Raw genomic sequence first — 15,121 nt, 5'->3', positions numbered from 1 at the left:
GTCTGATCAGCAGAGGTCACCCCTGAGTATGTAGTATGCAAATGTGTACAGATGTGGCGTCCATAGTGCAGCAGCATATTGAAACTGTCAGAGCTCAGTAAACGTCATGGCGTGTTAATGTTGTGGCATGTAAAGCTTTAGCTGTTGTGTAAGGTACACCCTAAATGGGGTGGTGTACCCTTGAATGTGTGTAGATGTCTTGAGTTCAGAGGTACAATGGGTGCCTATGTACCAGTTACACACCCAGTACAGATAGGTGTGGCCACATAGGAGGATATCCATGCCACAGTGGCAATACGGTAACCACAGGAGTGGGTGCGACATATGTGTGTACTGCAAACATGTACAATGTGATATGTATGTAGGGGACCACCATCCATGTGATAGTCAGTGGGTGAATGGTGTAATGCAAAGGTGATGTGCATGCACCTTGTGTCATGCAACTTGATACCATGATAGTCATATTATGTATCTGTCACAGCGACATCCGTATGGTTGGAGTCAGTATCAGCTGGTGGAGCAATCATGGCGCTTGGTATGTAGGGGTTCTAAAGCTAGGCAGGGAAAGTCCCCTGTGCCAGCCTGTTCTGCAGGGAAGCATATACTTAACATGAGGGGCCCTATGACTGAGGACCGTGGTATGCCAAAGTACCTGACATGTAGTAGGTACTATGGTATGCTGGCCTCACTGTGTGTCCTGTCCATGAGACACATAGCATAACATCCTGGGACACAGGGTACGATGTGCAGGTGGATGTGTATGTTGTCAATACCAGAATGGGGAATGGTGCTGAAAGGCAATGAGAGGACAATGTAGGATGTGTGGACTCCCGTACCATCAGCAACTGCCCTGGTAACTGTATGAAAGGTTTCCACCATGTGTAGGGGCCATGCTCTGGCCTTAACAAGCCCAACCCGAGTGGCAGCAGAGGACGGGAGACCAACAATGTCTCTGAGAATGACATCCTTGATGATGTGCCCCATAGCCACGCAGAACAGTCCAGTCAGGCGTGTAGGACTATAGTCCCACTCGTGCAATGCGATGCCACCTGTGTGTAGTGTGATAAATGCTGCTGTGTGCCATTCAGGGTCTACAATGTCTGAAACAAGGCTATTACTGAATATGGTGGCCTAGTGGTGAGACATGTAATTCAGAGGTTGGTGGACATCACAGCCTGTGATGTTAGAAGGTGACATGGGGCCAGTGTCCCAGGACACATAGAGTGTAGGTCAGTACTGTGTAGGTGTGACCACAGGGACACCACAATGTTCATGTATGGATTGCGGCCCTGTAGTGAGTGAGAGGGTGTACTGTCAGCATTGAATCCATCCACCAGCATGTTGCCAACAATACCTGGGTCTGCAATGTTCCTGAGTGACTGTTGTATGTGACAGCAGATGTGGGTGTTGCCATCGAATACTGACATACCACCATAATGCCTGGTGGTACACCCCGGAATGTGTGGCAGTCATGTTTACGTAGCTAGTCTTGGAGTATGTGATGAGGGACCCTGTGGCCCCACCACGGCTGACCAGTGAGCCACCCCACACATGGGAATGTACACCAATGTGCAACAGCCTACACCTGTTGTTATACATCATATGTCCGTGGAACATGACCACCAGAGTGGCGTCTGTTATCTGGTGTGTACCATCATGGCTCTGTGTGGAATAGCATGATCCATGCAGTTGTGTACATGCTAATTAAGTGCACTGGGGTATGTGTCAGCATTTGTATGTGCATTGTCCATCTGCACGGGTGTCATGATGTTAACAATCTGTCAGCAGACGTCTGTAGCAGGTGTAGTAGTACACATGTACTGTGTATGCTGTGATGGGTGTGTTTCCGGGATGTGGCTAACACGGTAGATTGGCATATGTTTGGAATCCATCAATGAGGGGATAACCCCAGGTGTGTAACACCAGTCACATGGTGGTAGTGTTCATGCCAAGGGTAATAGGTTCATAGGTTCATAGGTTGGTACTAGGCTATCAGCCCTAGGGCCTATACAAGCCTAGCCATAACAATTCCCTGGCTATTTCTTCCCACATTATTTACTTTCCTGGACCCCTGTCTAGCAGGGCGACTGACATGATCCCTGGGGTGAATTTCCTTTCTCCCAACCAATCGTCAAGGTTCCTCTTGAAGAGGTCCAAAGAGGCACTCTGTTTGACATGTATGGGCAATCTATTCCAGAGTCTGGGGAGTCTCTGGGTCAGGAACCTATCCCTCCAGCATGTTTTGTTTATTGTGATGACAAGGTTTAGATCCCTGGAGCGTGTAGCTCTGAGGGATTGGGATTTCTTTAAGTGTAGCATGTCCAACAGCTCTGGGTTTGACATGGCCTTGTATGTTAAGCAGAGATCGCCTGAGTAGACGATATGCGACAGAGTATAGCTGGAGTTTTTTAAGGCGGTCAGCATAGGGCATCTGCATTAGGCCTGTGATTCTTTTAGTGAGGTATTTCTGAGGCCTTTCCAGTTGTTGCAGATGTCTTGAGAGGTACATACCAAATGGGCGTTGTATTCTATAATGGGTCTAATGAGGGATGAGTACAGTGGGACAATGACCTCCTTTTTTCTGGATGAAAAGCCCTTCGTGATGAGGTGTGCCACATAGAAGGATTTCCTGACTGTTGTGGCGATGTGGTTATCGAAGGTGAGACCACTGTCCACCTGTGTCCCTAAGTCTCTTATCACACTTTCTGTGTTTAGTGTACTGCCACGTATATGGTAATTCATGGATACATGTTTTTTCCCAAAGGGGATAACAATACATTTCTTGGCATTGAGCTTGAGCCCATGGCTCTGGCACCAAGCATCTGTTTCTGTAAGGCCCTTTTGTAGAGTATCCACATCATTTGAGGATTCAATAATGGCTCCCAGTTTGCAGTCATCTGCAAACTTTGTTAGCCAGAGTCCCTTAGTGTTGACCTGTACTTCAGAGAAGTAGATGCCAAATGTAATGTAGGTCTTGGAGGTGGTGTGTATGTGTTGATCCAGCAGAGTGGAGGGTATGACTCATGGATGTGTCGGTACATGAGTGGCTATCCCAGTGAAGTGTGGGGTAGTGTCAGTCACACATCAGTAGTAGCTGAGGCCCACTGTCCACTATACCACCATAGAAGGTATGTTACCCGTGGGGTATGATGTTGACTCTGTCGCTTGTTACAATGTGTATAGCGGTCCCAGACACAGTTAGTTGCACGTGGAGCACCTCTGATGCATTGTGCTAAGCAACTTGCCAGGATGTGTGCAAAACATAGTGGGATATGGGAACCCCTCAGCTGTGGGTGTGCCAGTCCAGGTATGTCCCTGGAAGGTATGGTCCGTCTATAACCTGTCATTGCAGGTGTGCTCTGCAGAGCCTACAGGCAGGTCCCAGTCACTGCAGAGATGTTGGAGTGGTGCATTATAAGGTGTGCTTGCCTGCGTGAGTCACAGAGGAAGATGCAAGCAATGTGTCACATGACCCCATGTCGCGCATGCCAGTTACCGCTCTGCCGGTGACAGTTATTGGAAACTGTGCAGGACAGGCAGTATAGAAGCAGCAAGAGCCTAGTATGTGAGCTGTACTCCCAGGGCTGACAGGTGCAAGTCATCTGTGCCACAGCATTGTGTTTGACCAGGACAGTCATAGCGGACAGATACCACATGCCTGTGGAATGACAATAGGAACATAGGCAACTGTTGCAGTGACACAGTCGGTCACTGTACAGTGGTATCATGTCCGGATGAATGCAAAATGCTCCCCAGGGCTAGGCCCACACCCTCAGGGCTATAAGACTAGTGAGCTATTGCATGTCCCTGCACACGTAATCTGTAAAGTGGCATCACAGGGCAGTCACACTAACATGGCGAATGACAGACATATCGTACCTGGTGAGGTGTGGCATGGGTGCATAGGTTATGTTGCAGAAGCAGTTACCCAACAGCAAGATGTAAGTGACTAACGCCTTGTGTAGCCTGCTGTGTGGAACTGCAGTGTGACACCCTACAGAGTCAGCTATGACTGGTGTGTTGTGAATGTTATAACACACTATTGGCTGTATGTGGTGGGCACACATGAGTCTGTGGGCTATAAGCTGGTGATGTTGTCTTCCATGATGGGGGCTACCTCTGGTGCCTACAGTGAGTATGGAGATGTATTGCACAGGTTGTCCTCGTAGGTGTGGCCAGTGGTGTAGATTATGTGAGACTATGTGATGGGTGGGGTGTGTTGCAAATGTTACACATCCCCAAATGACTGTCAGGTGCAGTCAGGGTTTGCGACAGCATTACCCCCAGCCATAGCTGTCAGCCTCCTGTCCCCAAAATGAGGAACATTAGCCCTCATACAGTGTGACAAATGGGCGAAAAGTGGAACACTTACAACTGGCTTTCTAACAGCGTCAACTAGGAAGGGCATATGATGGCTAAAATAGGCTGGTCTTATGTATAAAACAGATATTCCAATGAATTAATATGATTCTCATCTATCTAGCCATGGCTAGCAGGTAAACTATGTACAACAATGAATGTGTGACAGACCCTTCCAATGTGGAACCTTGAGGAAAATGCACCTTTTAGAACCCCAAATGAGGTAATGCTCCCGTAATGAGGTACACCTGAGAGCTATGGGCCCAGCACGGCTGCAGACGTGCATCCCCCACAGGCTGTAGTGCCGTATGTTGGGAAGTGAGCATTGAATGTGTACATGAGACAATTGCTCTATTGCCACATGTATGACATATCCCTCATATAGACAGGCAGTAGCACTGGTATGTGACAGTTGGACATGCCTGCATATACAACCATGTCCCACAGGATATGTGCGTTACGTGTGTACAACAGCTGTCGTACCTTAAGCAAGCTGGGAAGTGTAGGACAGCCAGTGTACCTGTGGGAAATGGTGTGGAATGGGCGCTATAGTAATCAGTAGCTCATTACATGCTCACATGTTCTGAACAAGTGCCTAGCATGACCATAAAATACAGATAGGGTGTTGGATAATATCAACCCACAAGAGGTGATGACAGTCATTTAGGGTGGCACCGCACTATAACCCTGCTGAGTATGGTGTGCACGTCCATGAACCATTAGCACTGTAAATGTTAGCAGTGCAGATGTACAAGATAGCACGGATATTTGATTACAAATACCTTTGCATGTCACAGGTGTGTTCCACCAGTGGCCTGTTGACAGACCCACAACTACAAAAGGTGCAAGAGTGACATGTGCACAGCACATCTGTGCCAGATACAGTAGAACAGGGTTAATGTGTTGTACCCCACCCTCATTGTAGCCCATACCACACAGACAAATGTTAGGTATCTGTGTATGTAAGGCTGTGAATAGCCATGACCTATCAGTTTAGCTGTGTCAGTGTTGTGAACAACATACAGAATGGGCTGTGTGTGTGAGGTGTGTGACATATGTGCACAGTCTGATGGATGATACCAGCAGTGTCACAGCTAGGTGAACATCCCTGTACCCATAAACTGCTACCTAGGCTGTGGTCAACATTATGGACACTGTGTAAGGGATGATGCTGTGCAGTGCACACCCGACATGGTGACATCTCCAGGCCCCTTAGGTAGTCATCTGAGGTACCCATGTCATGTCAGGGTGCCATCCATGAGCACAGAGATCACTGGCCAGGCATATACAGCACTGTGTTGACCAATATTGGATCACATACCACCTGTAAGGGGTAATGGCTATGCATGGATTTGCGATAACAGCCTTCACAATCCACACCTCCACTATGCAGCATGCCATCTATCTTGCGGAAGGACATTTGCTACACCATGATGATGGACATGCTACATGTCCATATCCTGATCTATATGACATATGTCATGGACAGCCAACGTCCTAATACTAGGATCGCCACAGGCTGGACAGATCCCTGTGCCATATATGTGACATACTCCCGCCATACCATGCAACCCTGTCCATCAAAGCTGCAGATGTCATCCCAGTCATACATGGTGTGATGGCCATATGGTAGATGTACTATCAACTGACTGGATCAGTAATGTGGCACTGATGCAGCTTGCGGTGGCACAATGGCCATCTGTAACAGCATGGAAACCATGCCTGCACATGCTATGGTTGATGACCATCCCTGCGAATGTCGTCTGACTATCCATTGTCCCATGTCTATCACATGTGTAATACAGGCGATCCGTGTCAGGATGTTGAACAGTTGTACAGTGCTGTGTAGATGTATATGGCAAAACACTTGCATGTACAGGTGTCCATGTGTATGTGTGCATTGTCAAGTCCATTCCTGCTGTGTCTGTGTTGATATGTGACATATACGCAGCATCCATGTCAACAGTACTACTGTGGACACATCGAGGCATGTGCAGATAGGTAAGAACACAAGTGCAGGCAAATAGACATGCCCACAGCAAGACAACATTTACATGGAGTATGAACACTGTAATGAGGTGACACACATATATGGTGATGATATCCAATGCATAATGGGTGTGACATGTGTGACACAAACACATCAGTCATGTCAGTGTCATGGTGCTTTGCAAAGATAACTGTGCAGATGCAGTAGATGTCATAGAAATGTATGTGCAGCAGTATCTCTGTACATCTCTGAAACTGTGACCTGTCACCATCATTATGTTTTACAGATAATGCCCCGTACATGCCTCCCAGCATACACCCGCCAGGAGGATGATGTCCTCATCCCACAGCTCCATGACAACTATGACTTGTTGTTCAGCCATGTGCCACAGCATGCCCAGTAGCGGGATGACCTGTGGCAGGATCTACGCAGGAGGGTGAACGATGTGGGTGGCCGTAACCGCACCTACCAGCAGGTGCGCAGACACTGCACGGACCTGATACGACATGCAAAACAGTGTGCCACTGCAATCATCAGGGAACAAGGTGGAACAGGTGGTGGGCCACCAACCCAGCCCCCACTCACACACACCGAGGAGCTACTGGCCAGTCTGGGGACATCCAGGGAACAGCATCCAGAAACACTATCTGCCATCGTGGAGGTGGGTGTCTCCCAACCAATGAGCCTGGAGTTGCCTGGTAAGTCAGTAATGCACATATGGCTATTATATCCCATGTAGTTGCATGTGTCACTGTACATAATGTAAAGTAACAACATATGCCAGGTATGTGGACACACATGCTGCATAGTACAGTATGCTATGTTGTGTATGCACACATGTGCATACTATATGCTATTACACAGGTGAATGTGTGCACATGCACAGTGCAACCTGTGGCTGTCATACAGTCATGGATAATGATACCGGTGTGTCACCCCTGTACAGGTACCTCTGGCGTGCCGCACAGACATGGGTCTGTTGCAGGTGAGACTGTTATCAGTATCAGGCATGTTACAGTGTAGATCTATTTGCCATGTGGCCAGTTAACACTTGCACACCTGATGTTTGTTCCAGTCACGATATGCAGGTCGCACCACCATGCATTCACACACGCCACCCATGTGCAATATATGCAAACATAATGATACACAGACTTGAAACCACAGTACTTGTCATTGCGACATGTGTGGTCAGCTGTGCATACAACGGTGAAGGTGTTCTACAATGGAGGCATATGTAGTATGCATTGGAACAACATGTGTGGTACGCACACAGTACCACACAGTGAGCTGTGATATGGGCAGCCCACAAGTTTCACCATTGTGTCATATGCCCCTGCATCGGGTGCACACATTGTGATGTGCCACCTGACATGTCCCAGACATGTAGTGTTCTGTCTGCAATATTGTTACACTATCACATGACCTATACCCCACATACCAAACATACAACCCGTTGTCTGCATAGACCTGTGGAATGTGACATATCTGACATGTATGGGTGTATGTCATATGGGACCACACAGACATGTGGAGAAGATGCCCATCACACACAGTTGGCCACCACATGTGCACACATGGCCATGGGGGATGGCCAGAGACATGTAGCCACACAGTACATGGGATGTGTATACACCCTGTTGCACATTGTCCACACATGGTCCAATTATAGGTTCATAGGTTCATAGGTTGGTACTAGGCTATCAGCCCTAGGGCCTATACAAGCCTAGCCATAACAATTCCCTGGCTATTTCTTCCCACATTATTTACTTTCCTGGACCCCTGTCTAGCAGGGTGACTGACATGATCCCTGGGGTGAATTTCCTTTCTCCCATCCAATCGTCAAGGTTCCTCTTGAAGAGGTCCAAAGAGACACTCTGCTTGACATGTATGGGCAATCTATTCCAGAGTCTGGGGAGTCTCTGGGTCAGGAACCTATCCCTCCAGCATGTTTTGTTTATTGTGATGACAAGGTTTAGATCCCTGGAGCATGTAGCTCTGAGGGATTGGGATTTCTTTAAGTGTAGCATGTCCAACAGTTCTGGGTTTGACATGGCCTTGTATGTTAAGCAGAGATCGCCTCTGAGTAGACGATATGCAACAGAGTATAGCTGGAGTTTTTTAAGGCGGTCAGCATAGGGCATCTGCTTTTGGCCTGTGATTCTTTTAGTGAGGTATTTCTGAGGCCTTTCCAGTTGTTGCAGATGTCTTGAGAGGTACATACCAAATGGGGTGTTGTATTCTATAATGGGTCTAATGAGGGATGAGTACAGTGGGACAATGACCTCCTTTTTTCTGGATGAAAAGCCCTTTGTGATGAGGTGTGCCACATAGAAGGATTTCCTGACTGTTGTGGCGATGTGGTTATCAAAGGTGAGACCACTGTCCACCTGTGTCCCTAAGTCTCTTATCACACTTTCTGTGTTTAGTGTACTGCCACCTATATGGTAATTCATGGATACATGTTTTTTCCCAAAGGGGATAACAATACATTTCTTGGCATTGAGCTTGAGCCCATGGCTCTGGCACCAAGCATCTGTTTCTGTAAGGCCCTTTTGTAGAGTATCCACATCATTTGGGGATTCAATAATGGCTCCCAGTTTGCAGTCATCTGCAAACTTTGTTAGCCAGAGTCCCTTAGTGTTGACCCTTCAGAGAAGTAGATGCCAAACAAGAGCAGCCCCAGGACTGAACCCTGAGGTACTCCACTTGTCACTTGTCTGGAGCTGGATTTGGAGTCGGCTACTTTTACAGTGTGGGTTCTATCAGTAAGCCATTTAGCAACCCATTGGGTGACATAGGGATTAATGTCCAACTTAGTAAGTTTATCTATGATTCCAGAGTGGGGGATGGTGTCAAAGGCCTTGGCAAGGTCTAGATAGGCTGTGTGGACCACCTTACCCTTGTCCATGGCTCTGGAGACTGATTCAAAGAAGTCAATCAGGTTCAGGAGACAAGATCGGCCCTTCACAAACCCAAACTGGGTGGGGTCCAGTGTTTGAAGGTTGCCAATGTCTTTGTTTATAAGTTCCATGATAATACGCTCCATGGCCTTGCAGATAAGGCTTGTCAGACTGATGGGACGGTAGTTTCCGGGATCCAAGGTGGATCTTCCCTTGTGGATTGGGATAACTGTAGCTCTGCGCCACTCAGTGGGCACAAAACCTGAGGTGAGGCTATGATTAAACATGACACTTAGGTGAGGTGCCAGTTCATATTGTAGTTCATGTAGTACACAGCCCGGGATGTCATCTGGTCCCATGGATGCTGTATTCTTGGCTTTTGAGAGTGAGTTTTGTACCTGTGTGGCCGTTATTACTGGAATTTGGCAATCTTCCGGTATTGAGATGGGCCATTTAGGGGGTGCGAGGGGGGTGAAGTTGGCACTGAATCGATCTGTCAGGATATTGGCAATATCCTTTGGATCAGTATATTTAATGTCATTCTGTTTTAGCTCAGCGCAGATCTGAGCATTGCCATTTAGATTCTTGACATAGTTATCGAATGCTTTGTGGTTGTCTTTGGAATCTTTGGCAATTTTATTTTCGTAACTAGCTTTGGAGGATTTTATGAGGCATCTCAGTTTCTTACTGAGGCCAGTAAGGGAGTTTTTTGCATCCTGGGATTTTCCTCTTTTCTGCAAAAGTTTCTTCCTTTTGTTGTAAAGTTTGTTTATGGCAGGGGACCACCAGATTGGCTTCCTTTTTTTGGATGAGAGCATTTTGGTTCTATTTGGGATGGCACGATTCATGCATGAGTGGATGTGCTCGTACAGTGCCTTAGTGTAGGATTCAGCAGTTGAACTTTCAGTTCCCGTCTGCATGGGTGTTATGAAGTTTGTCACTTCTGACTTGAGTAGCATGAAGTTGGCTTTGGAGAAGTTTTTTCTGGTGGTTTCTTTAATGGGGGGTGTGGGTGGGATGTGGATGTTAAGGGTGATTAGCTTATGGTTAGACCTGACTAACGAGGGGGTGACCATAGGTATGGAGCATTGATTTCCCATGTTGGTAATGACCAGTTCTAGGATATTGCAGCCCCTGGTGGGACTATGGATTAGTTGATCCAGGGCATTGGAATTTATGAATTCCAAGAACCGTTGCGCAAAGGTGTTGGGACATGAGTAGTTTTCCCAGTTAATGGCAGGGTAGTTAAAATCACCCAGTATTAGGGTGTTTGGTTCTATCTTAATATTTTCCAGTATGTTTAGAAAGGTGTAGTGAGAATCTTGGGGTATGATGGAGGATCTGTAGCAAGCTACAATTTGGATTGCAGTCTTACCTAGTGTTAGTTGCACTTGGAGAATTTCAGACACATTGTGTTGGCCAACTAGCCTGGTGGTGTGAATATCCTTGGTGAATATTGACACTCCTCCACCTTTAGTGTTTCGGTCCTGGTTTGGTGGCCGAAAAGTGTGGTAAGAGTTGTAGCCTGGTATTGCAGGGGTGCTCTCTGGAGCCTTGAACCAGGTCTCAGTTACTGCACAGATATCGATGTTCTCCATTTTTAGGAGTGCCTCGAGAGAGTGCATTTTGAGGTTTAGACTTCTAGCATTGAGTAGCATTACCTTCAGATTTTGCATGCTTGTACCTGTTACGGTGGTGGTTTTGTCCTTTGAAGTTTGCCTAAAAAGGCACTATAGGGGTGGCAAGAGCCTTAGCCAGTAACCTGAATCCCAGGGGCGACAGGTGCAGGCCATCTCTGGCAAAGCATCGTGGTCTGTCAATCATGTCATCCCAGGCAGACAGATACTGGATCCCCTTTGAATGACACCATAAGCTTAGCCAATTGTTGAAGTCAATCATTTTATCCTTATATTGTGGTATCATTCTGGGCGAGGCAGGATGCTACTCAGGGCTAGGGTCATACCTGCCTGGGCCACATGATCCAAGAGCTCTTCCATGTCTCTTTTCATGTAGTCCAGGGAGGTACGTCTCAGGTCATTCACTCCAACATGGACAATGACAGAGTCATATTTGTACTTGTTGTGGAGTGACTTGAGTGCATGCGTTATGTGGTGGATCCTGGCACCCGACAGGCAGCTGACTGTAATTTTCTCCTTATTCAACCTGGTGAGAGGGACATCAGTGTGCCGGACTATAGAGTCACCTATGACTAAAGTGTTAGGTACATTGTCTTGCCTTAGGGGCTGTTGCTGGGTGGCACACTGGTGTTGTGAACTATGTGACACATTGGTTGTGATTGGTGTTTGTTTGTGTTTCAGCTTCAGAGGTCTTTGTTGCTTGGGCAGGTTACAGTTAAGGGCCTCTGCATATGTGGATTTAGTGTTGCTATATGTGGGTGTTGGTGGTGCGGGTTTAGAAGGGCTATGTGTTGCTTGAGATGTAGTGTGGGTGTTAACCTTCTCCTCTTGACTATTTAGCACAATCTTGGGTGGAGAGAGCTTTGCTTCCATTTTGGCTATGTAAGTGCATCTCTCACAGGTTGTAGTGTTGGGTGGTAGGAGGAGAGGGTTGTCTGTGTATATGAGGCAATTGCTGCATTGCCCCAGTATGCCCAGATTCACCAGGTGGACAGGAGAAATCACCGGAAGCTGACCCTTGGACATGCTTGGTTTGGGGCTTTTTTTTTTCTTTGTAAAGTATAGGAGCTGTTTACTTAGCAAGGTACTTTTGCAATTATAGGCTGTTTAGTGCCTACTATTAATTTCTCCTTGTTAACAAGGAGAGTTCAGTGTTTGTATGAGTTTAAGGCTTCCTAGTGCTTTCCAGCAGGTATTAGAGAAAGTGCTAGTCACAGGGATGCTTAAAGGTAAGATTGAAAAGAATGCACTGCAGTGTGCACTAGAGAAGTTAGATGTGAAAGTAGGTAACTTGAGTTTTACCTGTTTAAAAAGTTAAGGTTTAGTGGAGAGTTACTATTTTTAAAACAGCAAAATGGATTGAAAGGGGTGGTTGGCCTTAGTTGACCGATTATACAGTTGATGTGGTACAGTGGACAAACTAAAAGCCTGTGCACAGCTACTGGAGGTGTCACTGAAGTCTACCATATACGATCAGTCAAACATCATGACTGTGTTGCAGTTATGGCTATGCAATGTGTACATATTATGCATTCTACAGCAACATACATGCCTCATGTTGCCATGAATGGCACAGTGTCTGTACTTCACACTGTATTGCAATGTAGATGGCTCACACTACCCTCCCGTGCTCATGCACATTTGCTAAACATGCATTCTATCTGTAGGGCATACACACAACACTGCAATGTGAAGCCCATTATGATGCTGTACATGTGTCAGGACACCATTGTGTCAAACATGTATGCATGTTAATGCACATGTCTGCAAATTACATGTCAAGGTCACGTCAGACATGTGTACTGTTATCCTGTAGTGGCCCACATGGTGTATCACGGAGATGCATGCATACTACTATGACTGTGTGAACTGCATGGCTACTGATATGACACATGCTTGCTGTAGTGTGCACCCCAGGGAGGTATGCTTACTAACACTATTAATGTCTGAGCTGCATGCCCTCTGCTCTATCGCAGGCATGCTGCATGCCATCTGACAAATCACATGCATGGTGTGTCTGTGGGTGTATGTGTGTGTGTGTGTGTGTGTGTGTGTCTGTGTGTGTGTGTGTGTGTGTGTGTGTGTGTGTGTCTGTGCATCTGTTTGTGTGTGTGTGTGTGTGTGTGTGTGTGTGTGTGTGTGTGTGTGTGTGTGTGTGTGTGTGTGTGTCTGTGTCTGTGTCTATTGTACTTTACAGTATTTCTTTGCATTCACAGGTGATGTAGGTGCATTACCCTCCTGCGGTCCATCTGATGTTAGTGTCCCCACATATACTAGCAGTGATGAACATATGCATGAGGTACAGGCAGGGTTGTCAGGGGCTGAATCTGTGCCAATGGTTACCATCCCAGCTATGTCCCCCTCTTCCCCGCACACAGTTCTGCTGCCAACACATACCGCATCACCGGTGGCCATAGAGGAAGGACAGTCAGCGTCTGTTGGCATGGAACAGGAATGTGTGGTGGCTACAGAAGGTGTGTCTACACACCATGGTGTCAGTGTAATGACTGCAGATGTGCCACACAGGCATGTGGCCGGTGCTGCTCATAGGAGGACCTCTGGCAGACATGCACCTGCAGGACAGAGCGCAGCAGCTGGTATCACCAGACGCATGTTCCAGGCTGTAATGGCAGCACAGGCACATGCTGAACGGCAGAACAGAGAAGGACAGAGGCTGCAGAGGGCTGCTATCCATACCCTAAATGACAACATCCAGGCATTGGCAAATGATCAACATCAGATTGCTAATGTTCTGGATAGGCGACTAGGTGAAATGGTCGGAATCCTTGACCAAGGCATGGCAATCCGCGAGCGGGAGCTGTCTGTGCTGGAACACCTGGTAGGAGTGAGGCGTAGGCCACGTGGACGTAGGCCAGCAACACCACCTAGTGTAGGTTGACGTGACCGTGCCACCTCACATGCCCGCTCCCATAGTGCCAGTAGCAGTGCAGCTGCTGCTGCGTTGTCAACACCAGGACACAGCAGGCCATGTGGATGTGGCCCTGGACGGTCTCAGCGGGGACACATTTCCAGTGGACATGTGTCGTCGGACAGTAGCCACTCTGTACCTCCACCTGGTAGTGCCCGTGCAACCCCAGGCAGTCACAGGTCACGTGGCCGTGGACGGACACAGTGAGCTGTACAACCTGCACTGTACAATCTGGGGCTGTCAATTATACCCCGTGTAGGCATCACAAATGGCAGAACTGTGTACACACATACACGCACACAGCAAACACAACTGTAGGACTCCACAACATCCACATGCATTCTGCACAGATATGTCCAGTCAACTCACTGGCCCTTACACACACACATGATGTTATCCATGGGTTTAGCCTATGCCCCTGGCAAACATATCACCCTGTGCATACGATGAAGCCTGTGGCGCATCCCTGTCATCCACACCATCGGTGCAGGGTTATGCACAAATATTCTGATGCACAGGGTGAACAGCATAGTGAGAGGTGCATGTAATACCTGTGTATACATAGTGAGGGATGTGTATGTTGCAGTGGTTGTGTGCAGCCTATGCCACTGGCAAACATATCACCCTGTGCATATGATGAAGCCTGTGCTACATCCCTGTCATCCACACCATTGGTGCAGGGTTATGAAAAAATATTCTGATGCACAGGGTGAACAGCATAGTGAGAGGTGTATGCAATACCTGTGTATGCATAGTGAGGGATGTGTATGTTGCAGTGGTTGTGTGTGAATACTGAGTTGTGTATGTGACATAGGTTGTGTACTGTCGACATGCACCAGTCACACCATGTAGTGCAGGTGTAGCATGCATTGTGATGTGTTCATGGTATGTGTCTCGGTTACATCTGTAGCACCATGTTGGTTGTGATACCCTGGTTCCCTCCTATGGTGTACTTGCATGTGCCTACAGGTAGCAGTGTTTGCAGTCACCCATGTGTAACTGTGGAGTACACACAGGCCCGTCTGGCCATATCAGCATGCTACATGTACCCTCATCCTGACTGTTGGACACACAAACATGACACAGATGTCCGCACATATACTGCACCTGACACATGTGGTTGGTGCCACAGGCTACACTGGACAGAGACGTGACATACATAGCAGGACACATTACAGGTATGGTGACATGGTGCAGTGGTTGTACACAGCGGCCTGGCCAATGATGATGTGAGGTGTCACTTGGTAGCTGGAGGCCACACTGTGCAGCAGTAGGACTCGTAACAGTACTTGAACATGGCTGC

This window comes from Protopterus annectens, chromosome 3.part0 (genome assembly GCF_019279795.1).
Source record: "Protopterus annectens isolate FY-2018-M chromosome 3.part0, PAN1.0, whole genome shotgun sequence".
NCBI lineage: Eukaryota > Metazoa > Chordata > Ceratodontiformes > Protopteridae > Protopterus > Protopterus annectens.
The sequence above is the reverse complement of the archived record's forward strand: the minus strand, read 5'-3'. Positions refer to the sequence as shown.